This window comes from Podarcis liolepis (assembly GCF_965112155.1).
Source record: "Podarcis liolepis genome assembly, chromosome: 14".
Taxonomy (NCBI): Eukaryota; Metazoa; Chordata; class Lepidosauria; order Squamata; family Lacertidae; genus Podarcis; species Podarcis liolepis.
In genome coordinates this window covers 5,446,270-5,459,652 of record NC_139569.1, presented here as the reverse complement: position 1 = coordinate 5,459,652, position 13,383 = coordinate 5,446,270, and the positions used below count along the sequence as shown (strand labels likewise).

General features: G+C 47.7%; 1 protein-coding gene across 1 annotated transcript in view; it reads right to left on the bottom strand.

Annotated features, from left to right (window-relative positions):
• PSMG3 (proteasome assembly chaperone 3) overlaps window positions 1-13,383 on the bottom strand; it is a 340,750-nt gene that overhangs the window by 70,665 nt on the left and 256,702 nt on the right. The gene's annotated exons all lie outside the window — the stretch shown is intronic.

Sequence of the window (13,383 nt, the reverse complement as noted above, 5' to 3'; positions counted from 1 at the left end):
AATTTCCCCAGCCACTCTGGGCAGCTTCCAACACAATATTAAAATACAGTACTGCATCAAACATTAAAAGCATCCCTAAACAGGGCTGACTTCAGATGCCGTCTAAAAGTCTGGTAGTTGTTGTTCTCTTTGGCATCTGGTGGGAGGGCGTTCCACAGGGCGGGTGCCACCACCGAGAAGGCCCTCTGCCTGGTTCCCTGTAACTTGACTTCTCGCAGGGAGGGAACCGCCAGAAGGCCCTCGGCTCTGGACCTCAGTGTTTGGGTAGAACAATGGGGGTGGAGATGCTTCTTCAGCTATACTGGACCGAGGCTGTTTAGGGCATTAAAGGTCAACACCAACACTTTGAATTGTGCTTGGAAATGTACTGGGAGCCAATGTAGGTCTTTCAACCGGTGTTATGTGGTCTTGGCAGCCGCTCCCAGTCACCAGTCTAGCTGCCACATTCTGGATTAGTTGTAGTTTCCGGGTCACCTTCAAAGGTAGCCCCACATAGAGCGCATTGCAGAAGTCCATGTGAGAGATAACCAGAGCATGCACCACTCTGGCGAGAGAGTCTGCGGGCAGGTAGGGTCTCAGCCTGCGTACCAGATGGAGCTGCCCTGGACACAGAATTGCCCTGTGCCTCCATGGACAGCAGGGAGTCCAAAATGACTCCCAGGCTGCACACTTGGTCCTTCAGGGGCACACTCACCCTCTTCAGGACCAGGGAGTCCTCCACACCCACCTGTCCCCTGTCCACCGAAAACAGAACTTCTGTCTTGTCAGGATTCAACCTCAATCTGTTAGCTGCCATCCAAGAAGTTGAATTAACAGAGGGGAAGATTCCCACCCTTTCCACTTGCGTCTCTCTACCCCCCACCCAAGTCAGAGGGACAGGGGCTTCTCCTGTGCAAGTTGGCTGCCAGAGGGCTGGTGGGGAGCTCACCCCCTCCAAAGAGGCTTGGAGCACTGGCGGAGGAAGAGGAGTGTGTGGGGGAGCGCACTGCCCCCGGCAGCGTGATCCCACTGGGGTGCCATCGCGGCTGCCCCCCGCCTGCACTGGGGGCCACGCCCCTGCGGTCGGTGCGCCACACCCCCAGGACACATGCCACGCCCCCAGGATGTTCGGCAGTCCCCCTGCCTGCTCTCTGCCCCCCCGGTGCCCGAGCATGAAGCTCTGCCACTGGCTTGGAGCGCAAGGTAATGTAAGGAAATTCATAAATTAAGAAAGTATTCTGTCTCCTCACCTCATTGTTCAGGGGACTCCCTAGCCCTACAGAGAAGCTTTCAGAAGACGGTACATTAGGGGTGAGGAAGCCATATGTGACGTTAACATACGAGAGTGCTGGAGGTGACATAGTTAAACAGGTTACCCAATCAGAACCTGGGGGTGGAGTCAGAGGGACTGTAAAACCAGCTCTGGGAGGGGTGAAGGGAGGAGTTGGTTGGTTGGTTGGTGTGGGAGTGAATTGGGATAGAGTCCGGGGGTAGGTTGAGTTAGTGTAGCGAAATAAGCTGAGTCAGGAACAGTTAGGAGCTAGGAAGACAAGTAAATATCAGAGAGGTGGTTTAGTGAGTGAGAGCAGGTAGCGGAAGTTATAGGTCTGGATAGGCACCCCATGATTGTAATTGACCGATACCGTTTATGAAACCACATGCTTGATAAACTGCAATAAATAAACAGAAGTTTATGTTCCAATTTAACCCTGACTGGACTCAGTATTGTCCCAGGTAGGGCCTGGGTGGTGGCAGCGAGAAATAAAGTGGTGGCACAGGGATCAATAGACAGTGAAACGTCCGGGGATCCTGCGTGATCGCCACACCATGGTCCTCCAACTGCAGTTAGATTCCAGCAACCAGCAGCCCCAGAAGCCAGCAGGGGTAACAGTCAGGGACGATGGAAGTGGTAGTCCAGCAACTTCTCATACTTCTCATACCGTCCAGTTTTTTCCAATTCAGAACTGGGATGCGCCTCCCATGATCTGTGCCTAACTCTCACCCCGAAAAAGTGCTTTTTCCAGGGCAAGAGTGCATGACAGAGAGGCATCCAAAATGGCGGCCAGGATCTTGCATGAAAAAAATGAGATGTCCCGTTTTTTCCCTAGGGCACCTGGAAAGTATAACATCTGGAGGGCCACAAGTTCCCCACTCCTTATGCATGTGTGTGCTAGTCCTGGGGGTGTTACCGTGAGGTGTGGTCAAAGTCTGGTCCTGGGCCAAGGGTCTGGAGACTGTCCACCAAGGGGAAAGCGGGGTCCAAAGCAAGAAGCTGGGCGTGGTCGGGAACTCCGGAAAACCAGGTCTGGGTGCTGGCAGAAACAGGTTTCCAACGTCGTTGCTCCCACAACCTGGGACTGGGCTGACTGGCCTTTATCTCCTCTGGGGCCTAGGGCAGTCCCGGCCCACAGGTGCCTTGCCTCTCCTGGCCTTAAGGCGAGCACTCCTCCTGAGAGCACTTAGTTCCCTCCGCCTCTCTGCCCTGAGCCTCTGCAGCTCAGGAGAGGCTGGAGGGTTACTGGACCCAGGGGCAGCTTCCCCTTCCCCTGGCAGGGCTGGGAGAGGCGCACCTGTAGGCAATGGGTCCTCAATCACCTCCGGAGCCAGAGTGGAATCACCTGGTGTCTGCTCCTGAGGATCCGGCACAGGTGCAGGCGCTTCAGATTCAAGCCCCTGCCCCGGCTCAGCCGGCCCTGGAGGCGGGGACTCCTGTGCAGGCTGGGATTCCTTCGGTTCAGCCTCTGAATCAGATTCCCAGGCCATCACAATGTGCTTGCAGGGGGAACTTTGTTCTGTTAACTCTAGGGTAGCCCAAGTGTACTTACTGAACTACAACTCCCACTGCCTCCCTGGCTGCTGGAAATGCTAGCTGAGGATGATGGGAACTAGAGTCCAACAGCAACTGAGGGTGCTCTACGTTGGCTGCCCCTGAGTCAACTTACCTTGAGATCATCTTTCCATGAGGGCTGATTTCACCAATGCCCCAATGAGTTGCCTTTGAGATATAACAGAGAGCAGACTGTCTAGCCCAGACACAAACACCACAGAACACCTTAAGGAGAATCTAGTCCTAACGCTCGGTGTTTCTGCCAGCGCGGAGTCCGCCCCCGAATCAAACATTAGCAAATTAACACATACGGAATAATGAATTAATGGGTTAATAATTCATCAAATCAAACAGCAAGGCGGGAGCTGTTGAATAATGCCACCCTAAATCACGATAATCTGCATAATGGGAACCAGAGGAAGACCATGAATATTCACGGAAAACGGGTATTTCGTTGAAATCCTTCGGGGTGGGGAGGGGCAGCAGGGTGGGGGTGGCCACGATCCAGCAAATTGCACTCAAGCCACCGTTTGCTGCTGCCAAAGTCTGTGGGTTCGCCGTAACCAAAACCACAATCTAATCCTGTGGTTTGAAAATGGTGCCTTTGCTGGGAGCAGATTTTAATCAGGCCTTGGAAGTAGGTTTTAGAAACAAAGTCTCCCCAAGCCCCCCCCCCCCCATTTCTTCCTTCCGTTCCATTGCAAAGTATTGATATTATACTTTCTGCCCTACAGAATTCTTCTCCTGTTGTAGGTCCCCCACAGCCTGGGCTTGATGGACCCTTTGTCTGACCCAGCAGGGCTCCCACCCACGTTCTTCTACTACAGACCACTTAATTGTTGGCACAACTTCACATCTTTCCTATATATATCTCTGAAACAAAACCCAGACTCTGCATTTTGGGCTCCGCCTTGGTTTTGCTGGCCGTGTCCACTCCCAAGTTGAACGTGTTACGATCGTATCTTTTTCTTGGGGTTGCCAAAGGTCCAATGACTCTCCATTCTCCATCCATTTTATAGCCTTCTTTCTTGTTTCATTATCCATCTCCCTCTCTCTCTCTCTCCTTGGACCTCTTCCCAGTCCATTCACTCAATCTTCCTTCTATTTAATTTGGTGCTATTTATAGAGCTGGCTGATACTTGTGCACGCAGACCATTTTTCAAGCTGAATAGTGCAATTTTCTTAGAAATAATGTTTTTTGGGGGTGGTTGCCATGTTCTAATGCAAAATGTGAATTAAAAATCCTTCTGGGAGTGACTTCTTCTCTTTTCTATATTAGTCATTTCTTAAAACTCCTGTGACATCAGAGGAATAACATTTTACAACCAGAAATTATTATATTCATTCCATCTTCTTCAGAAATATTCTATATCTATCTATCTATCTATCTATCTATCATCTATCTATCTATCTATCATCTATCTGTCTATCATCTATCTATCAGCTATCATGCTATGCTATGCTTTCCAGCTATCTACGAACAGAGTCCTGTTCAGACCAAGGTCTATGTAGTCTAGGCATAGGCAACCTTCGGCCCTCCAGATGTTTTGGACTACAATTCCCATCATCCCTGACCACTGGTCCTGTTAGTTAGGGATCATGGGAGTTGTAGGCCAAAACATCTGGAGGGCCAAAGATTGCCTATGCCTGATGTAGTCCAACATTTCCACCCCCTCAACTCACAGTGGTCAGCCTGTCCCAATGGAAAATTCACAAAAAAGGAGCACAATGACCATCTCCCACACATAATCCCCAGCAGCTGGTCTAATTTATAGCCATTTGGACCAGAAGCTGTTGGCTAGTAGCTACTGGGCAATTTTACAGGGTCTTTTCAAATATACATGCCCATCTGAAACCCAAAAGAACACTTAGCTTGATTGTTTGTTTCCCTATCCAGCCTGGTCAGTACTTGATTCTGCTGTGACTGAATTTTTCTACATGCAAAAAGATGCTGGAGTCTACAATGCAGAGCCGACCCCACAGTGATCAATTCAATGGGTTCCCCTAACAAAGATGAAAAACGTGTGCTTTAAAAAACTGAAATTATGAACATGGGTGATCCGTTCCAGACTTTTAAAAACAACCCCTAAAACAGCAATTTAACATGAATTTCACTATCTAGCGAGACCATTGATCCATACATAAAACAAAAGCAATGCACTGTACTATAAAATAAATAAGACAGTATTGTAGATGATAAAAATTAAAATTACATTTTTTTCTTACCTGCACTGATGATAGTTATTGTTTGGATGGGGGACTTTTATCCATTTCTGCATTCACACAATCAAACAACCAGTAGCTGAACTGGGATCCACACAGTCACAAAAACAAATTAACTGAAAAAGCCTCAAAAACAAAAACGCAAAATAAATAGCAAAAACAAAAGCCCAAACTTAATCCATTCCGGAAGTCTGTTTGACTTCCAAAATGTTCAAAAACTAAAGCATAGCTTCTGATTGCTGAAGGCGCCCCGGAAACAATAGCTGACAGCCGCATTGGATGTTTGGCTTCCCTGGAAACGAAAGCCATGTTGGTCCCCCTTTGGAAGTAACCCTCAAACTAGATAAAGAAGATAATCTGCCCTCTGATGTTGGAGTTTTAAGGGTGGGGTGGAATGCCTCCCAAACCAGGTGACGTTGCCCAGTTTGGCTTCTTTCAATTATTGCTGCTGTTGTTCTTAATTTGTCAGTTGCCTAACAGAGGGATCCTAGGCGATTTACAAACAGGTTTCACAGTATAGCTCGGAGAGCAAGAGACTCTTAATCTCAGGGTTGCGGGTTTGAGCGAAAGATTCCTGTGCTGCAGCAGTTTGTACTAGATGATTCTTGTGGTCCCTTCTCACTCTACAATTCTATGAAAATACAAAATGGTTAAAATCACCAGCCATCAAAATTTAAAGATATAAAACGTAACACACCACCCAGAGGGGAAAAAAACAACCACGAAAGAACTTCTCAGAAACCCAGCATGACGCTAACATAAAGCCTTGAAGCAAATGATCCAGATGTTCCAGCAGGGATTGCCAGTCTGGTGAACTCCAGATCTTATTGGACTCCAAGCATCCTCAGGCCCAGCCAGGATAGCCAATGGACAGGGATGCTGCGGTCCAACAACTTATGGAGGTACCACCTTGGTTACCCCTGAAGTGTAAGCAAGATGCAGTGATAACAGCAAGAACCTTTAGTGAACTACATAACTGGGAAACAGAGGCAAAGCAACTGCTTATATCAGCCTTTCTCAACCTGTGGGACCCAGATGTTGTTGAACTACAACTCCCATCACCCCTAGCTAGCAAGGCCGGAGCTCAGGGATGATGGGAGTTGTAGTCCAACAGCATCTGGGGACCCACAGGTTGAGAACCGCTGGCTTATATACATTTCTGGAAGCCTGGGCCACTCCCACTCCCAACGTGATTGGCTATCTAAACTTCCAAACTGCGAATCACGAGTCAGAGTTCAAGGGCCAATGGCAGAGGCCGAAATCCCGAAATGTTCTGTGATTGGACAACATGTATCAAATCAGAAGATCATAATCCTAGTTCAGACTCAAGCTCAGGCAAACACAGAACACGGAATACATAACACCCCCATCATCATCATCTACACCCAAAAACTTCTTGAGAAGTTCTAATATCATAGGAGAGGACAACATTTTTCTTTCCTCCCTCCCTCATAAGAACATAAGAAGAGCCTGCTGGATCAGGCCAGATGCCAGTGAGAAAACTTCAAGCAGGATCTGAGCACACAGGAAGTCTTCTTTCCTGTGGCTTTCAGCTTCTGAAGTAATTTGCAAGTTTGGAAGCCTCTCCTGTGCCATTCCCGATGCACCTCCAGGGTACAAAGGAACTCACTTGTCCCACAGATCTGGAAACGTTTATTTATTTTTGCTGATCTCACGTTTCACAACTTGTAGGCTTACCCGGAGGCAGCAACCTGGTCACAGTTCAGCGCTGGGTTTCTGTGGCTCAGCTGCTCTCACATCTGTGCTGCTTTTTCTATGCGCAGCTCCAGTGAGGTCACACGGTCAAATGTGGACCGATACGAAAGGAGAAGTCCAGAGGCGGAAGGGGCTGCGTGTTTGCTTGGCTGAATCCTTTGATCTAGGGTCAAATTTTCTTAATCGGCAACTTGTGAATGTGACCACCATCAAGTATTGTTGTGTATTTTACAAGTCCAAGGATGTCCCTGCTTAGAAAGCAGTCTGCCCTAGGATCATTTGATGGCAATGCCAAGATGTCAGTTCTTGGCTCTGACATTTTCTAGAATATTGTTGTTGTTGTTTGATTTGATTTTTTGTATTTCTATTTTTTGTATTCAAATGAATCTCAAAGCGGCTTAAAAAAAGCTAAAGGACCCCTGACAGTTAAATCCAGTCACAGACGACTCTGAGGTTGCAGCGCTCATCTCGCTTTACAGGCCGAGGGAGCCAACATTTGTCCACAGATAGGTTTTTGGGGGTCATATGGCCAGCATGACTAAGCCACTTCTGGCGCAACAGAACACCGAAACTAGAGCAGCGCACGGAAACGCCGTTTACCTTCCCACCAGAGTGGTACCTATTTATCTACTTGCAATTTTGGTGTGCTTTTGAACTGCTAGGTTGGCAGGAGCAGGGACCGAGCAACGGGAGCTCACCCTGTTGCGAGGATTCGAACCGCCGACCTCCTGATCGACAAGCCCAAGAGGCTCAGTGGTTTAGACCACAGCGCCACCCGTGTTCCTCAAAGCAGCTTACAACCAATAAATAACCATAACTTAATAAAACATAACAGCACATCGCAAATACAGCATCTATCATATAAACTAATTAACAAATGATCAATAAAACAGTTTCAATCTATAAAAAACTTAACGAAACAGCAACTAAAAAAAAAAAGACTAAACCTCACAATTATAACGTCAAACTTACCAGCAGAGAGCAACCTGGTCAGCTGATCAGCGGCGGAAGAAGCCTCTCAGGCACCTGGGGAGGCATGCCCAGGGGCGAGACTGCCCATAGGGGCATGGCGTGGTGCCCATAGGGGCAGAACGGTGCTCTCGGCGTCCCGTGCTGTCTGTATGGGTGCCGTGGCATGCCTCATGCCGTTCCCTAGGGATTAGGTGGGGCGCACAGCACCCATAAATGTGGGGCGCGCCATGGGGCCTCAGCTGCCCTACAGCTGAGGGGGAGGCAGCAGGCAGACAACGCAGAGCCTGCGGGCACTGGAATGCATAGCTCATGCCTGCTGCAGGCCCCGCTGTGACAAGTGCCGCCTGCCATTTTGTCACCCCCCATCAGGGTGACACCCAGGGCGAACCACACCCCCTTTGTACGCCCCTGCAGCTGACAGCAGTTAACTCCTATCTCTGTTTCCCAATCCTTTCCTGCCCTCTATAGCAAAGTACTGATTGTATGCTCCTCGGAGCAGGGACCTCTCCTTTTGTGTTTTGTCCAGCACCATGTTGAATGAAGGCACAATCCTGCAAACTACATCTTTCTGCCCCTTGTCATTGTAGCAAAATATTGCTTTATTATTATTTGACCATCTTTGGTCAGTTAATCTAGTCCATGGTGGTTGCGGGGTGTGTATGTGAGATTTTGGGGACGCGTGTTTGTGTATTATTCGCTGTTTGCACCCGGGCCAGTCCCTGGCATCTCGTTCTAGCCTGCTGTTGCCAAACATCAATGAAGCTGCAGCTCGTTTTGCTTCTCTGCGTTTTCTCCAACCAAATAATACTTTTTTTGACACAGATGCCAGCCGTGGATTTTTTGTGTGAAATAATCCTCTCTTCCTATTTACTCCGCTTGCCGCTGAGCCTGCAAATTCAAACTAAATCTGTCCCTTTGTTTTTGCTAGCTCTTTAAGTCTTAATTTATTTCCTTTTCTTTTTTTTCCTGCTCCCACTGCAAAAATATACGTCCCTGCCGTCTGTTCTGTTTCCCCCTTTCCACACATGTCACTGCTAAGCAGTTCAGCAAAATCAAGTCCCTGATTTCTTCTCCGTGTTGCTTCATCCTTAAATCCACTTGTGCTTTTTCCGCTAGGGATAGACCGGCCAACGAAAAGTTGGCCAATCTTCTGGTCATGCAACCAGCATGATGACAGACGAGGGCAAATATAGATATATAGAGAGATTAGATTTCTTGCCCACCCTTTACCATAAGGTTCCAACTCGCGTTACAATAACATAATGTCTTATATTAAGAAAGGTAAAAGCATGGCAGTTAGAAAACACACAAAACCATTCCAAATCGGAAACAGAATAGTGTAAATTCAACAAATGAGGTGTGTCCCTCAAAGCAAAATACCTTAACTATCAAAGAGGCACATCACCTGCATGAGGCACTTGCTTCTCCACATCCCTGCATTGCTTCGCAATTTTTTTAAATTAAAAAAATCCTCACAAAAATTTGCCAACGTTTTAGAACCCATTTCTCCTAATATAGCATGCTTGTATGCAATTTTGCCTGCCAAACACATGGGTTTTTTTGCAAGCCACCCACCTGTCAATCACCTGACATCAGTGACATCAGGTGACCTGTTACAGATAGGTAGCTGTGTTGGTCTGCCATAGTCAAAATAAAAAAATTCCTTCCAGTAGCACCTTAAAGACCAACTAAGTTAGTTCTTGGTATGAGCTTTTGTGTGCATGCACACTTCTTCAGATACACTGAAACAGAAGTTGCCAGATCCTTCTATATAGTGAGAAGGTGGGGAGGGGTATTACTCAGAAGGGTGGTGGGAATGGGAGATTGGCAGATAGCTGAGATGAGCCTGTTGACGACCTGTTTTGGCTCAGGGAGTTCGAAATCAAACCACATCTCTCTCTTTTTTATCTGTCTATTTCTTCTCTCTCTTTCTCTCATTCTATATTTCTTGTTCTATATGTCCTACTTTTCCTTTTCTCGCTTTCCCCTCTATGTTCTTATTGTATTTAGATCAGTGTTTTTGCTTTGGACAAAAAAAAAAGAAATGTGATATTTCTATTTATGTGTATTTCTATCTATAAATCCAAATAAAATTTATTTTTTTAAAAAAGAAAGAAATGAAACCACATGTCATAGGCAAAGAAGGGTGTGCTGTGCTACCCACCCTATAAGTCACTGACAACTCCTTGAACTGCCCCTCTGATCCTAAACCTCAGCTACCTTGTGGCTATACTCTTTCGTGAGAAAATTGTTACAATATAGAAGCGATGCGGCCGCGAGCTGCTAGCTTGGAAGCAAAACATAATGGGAATGTTGGGACTGTTTCCGTGGGAAACAGAGGGACAGTCTATTCGCAGTGCAAAGCACCGGAATTAGCTCACAGTGTAATATGAGCTGTACAGGAAGTACAGTAGGTGGAGTTTGTCTCTCTGCTGTTGGAGTTTGAAGAGAGCAGACGTGTTTTCTGTAACGCTGCAAAGACAGAAATAAAGGCATGTAAATACGTTTCTGTCTATCTCTTTCCCCTGCCCCTGGGGGGCCAGGAAAGAGTGGTGTGTTCTCCTCACGCAAGAGGAGGATCGCCGATCGCGACCTTGCCTGGATCTTGCCGGGAAAGCAGACAGGGAGGTCAACTGGTGATTCAAGCCGGGTGCCTGGAGAGTGGCCAGTTTCTCCTGAAGGCAAGCTTGAATCCCGACAAAATGGCTTCAAGAGTAAACCTTGAGGAAAAATCCATACCTGGTGCCTTGAGGGGCATATTCGGGAGATAGATAGATAAAATTCGCATTAGCCAATGGCCATAGCAACAGTATACACAGTATTCGGAAAAAGAAAAGCCTAAGGAATAAACCCCACACAGACCCTAGGACGTTGGATGGTGCCTTGTACGCCTCCTTCTGGCAACTCCTGCGGCCAAACAGGTGCCAAATGTTTTGCTCTGCTTTCCTTTGGACCCCATCAGCAAAGCCGGGGGGGGGGGCGGGTCTTGTCGTCTGGGCAGCCCAGGACTTCCACACACATTGCCCAGGCTTGCACCTGGAGTGGTAATTACACAGTCTGAGATCATCCCTGGAGGTGCACTCCATTGTGTCTCGAGACAAACTGATGCCAACAGGAAGAAGGTTCAACAAACACACAAGATGTAACCGGCTGTACATTTGAAAAAATAATATATACTATTCATTGTATTGAATTGTAGTTTTCAACAGAAGTAGCTCATAAAGTTCAACGAAAAAAGTAGAAGACCGAGTGGATCAGTTCATTCTCTAATCAGTTTATGCATAAAGTCCATACATGTATAAGTGTCTATTCCACCTGTCTGTTCGTAGAGTCCAACAATCCACACAAAAGGTTGTTGCAGTTCCACAGAATCCTTTCACGGAGTCTAAGACAAGGATTTCCAGAATATTAGCCTTGTTTCGCCATCCTAGGCTTCATAAAAATATGGAATGCTTCACAAATTTGCAAATTTGTTTACAATTCAATACAATGAATGGTATCTTATTTTTTCAAATGTACAGCCGGTTACATCTTGTGTGTTTATTGAATATATTTCACGTAACCAGAGCTTTGTTGTTGTTTTGAACAGGAAGGAGGTGGCAGGGAGGCACTGGAGGTGTAAATGACTATCGGACTTTGAAAAACTGGTATCGCTGGATTAAGTTCACCAGTGTCGTGAACTGTTGGCTGCAGAGGAATGGCAGGAGGAACAGCTAGGGAACCACCAAGGGAACGAAGCTCGGAGCCTGAGGAGAGGTGGTGGGGCAAAGATTGAGTGGTCAGAGGGAGAAGCCTGGGAAGCAGAGGTGTTGGAAGCTGAAAAGGGAGAAAGGCTGTTTTCTGCTGCTCCAGAGAAGCGGACACGGAGCAATGGATCCAAACTACAAGAAAGAAGATTCCACCTAAACATTAGGAAGAACTTCCTGACAGTAAGAGCTGTTCGACAGTGGAATTTGCTGCCAAGGAGTGTGGTGGAGTCTCCTACTTTGGAGGTCTTTAAGCAGAGGCTTGACAACCATATGTCAGGAGTGCTCTGATGGTGTTTCCTGCTTGGCAGGGGGTTGGACTCGATGGCCCTTGTGGTCTCTTCCAACTCTATGATTCTATGATTCTATTCTATGATTCTAATGGCTTATTGAGCTGGGAGAGTCTGTGTCAGGAGTGTGTGCAGGAGCCAGGCCCTGTGACCAGTAGGGCTTTGCAGGACTGGGGCCTTCCTAAGTTTCTTCTGAAGAGGCAAGGTGCGGCTGCACAGGTGAGACCACTTGGTAACTCACTGCACCTGGTGACAAGAGCCGGGAAGGGATATAAGGTCAGCATTTCCCTTTGGCTCTTTGCCACAGCAACACGTTTCCTGCCTTGCTGTGTTTGGCTACTTGCTTCCTGATCTTCAGACCTTGGCTCCTTGACTCCTTGCTTCTCAACCCTCAGACCCTTGACTTCATGACTCCCTGCTTCCTGACACTTGGACCCCTGGCTTCTGGACTCTCATTCCTGCTCCCACCCTGCCATCTTGCCCCCGGTCCTGACGTCCTCAGCTGGGACTTTGATCGCCCATAGATCAGACCGTGACAGTTTGTGGCAGAGAGAAGTCCAGAACTGGAGGCAGAAACTGAAGCTGGTGAGTGAGAGACCAAGAGGCAGAGATGAGTCAGGCTGGTCCAGAGTCATGAGTGTCTCCCCTTCTACTCCAACAAGCTCCCCTCCCCACTGTCTCCCAGAACCAGAAGCGGGCTGAAATGGGCAGTGCATTGACAGACCTCGTGCAGGCGCAGTCTCTGATTGCTTGGAAGAAGCCTTGGAGAGGAGGGGACTTAGACAGCTGTGAGGAAGTGGGGATCTTCCGTCTCAGCAATGGGGCAAGACCTACCAGGGATGAGCTGCTGTGCTTATTAGACCAGACACTCAGCCAAGTCGCGTTTTTGCTTATAAAGAGTTAACTCCAACTTTGAATGGTGTGATTTATGGCCGGCTTGCTCTTTCACAATCAGTTTTGTTGAATTAATTAAACTAAATAGTTTTAACTGGATTTTGAATAAACGTGCAATTAATTGTTAGCATATTGAATTTCATCGCATTATCTTAATGGATTGGGCAAGCCACTATTCTGAATAATGCTTTTTATAGAGTGGTATAGCGGGCACAAAGGGACGTGGGTGGCGCTGTGGGTTAAACCACAGAGCCTAGGACTTGCCGATCAGAAGGTCGGCGGTTCGAATCCCCGCTATGGGGTGAGCTCCCGTTGCTTGGTCCCAGCTCCTGCCAACCTAGCAGTTCGAAAGCACGTCAAAGTGCAAGTAGATAAATAGGTACCGCTCCAGCGGGAAGATAAATGGCATTTCCATGTGCTGCTCTGGTTCGCCAGAAGCGGCTTAGTCATGCTGGCCACATGACCTGGAAGCTGTACGCCGGCTCCCTCGGCCAATAAAGCAAGATGAGCGCCGCAACCCCAGAGTCGGTCATGACTGGACCTAATGGCCAGGGGTCCCTTTACCCCTTTACCTTTGTAGCGGGTACTGGGGATGGGTTTATGGGACCATGGGGGTGCTGGCCCATAAAGGTTTGGGGACTGTTGGTCTAGTCTATGCAGAGCGAAAAATACATGAGTGGCCAGCCACAGAGCATAGGCTCCTTCCTTGCGAATGCATCCGTTTCCGAGGCTCGAG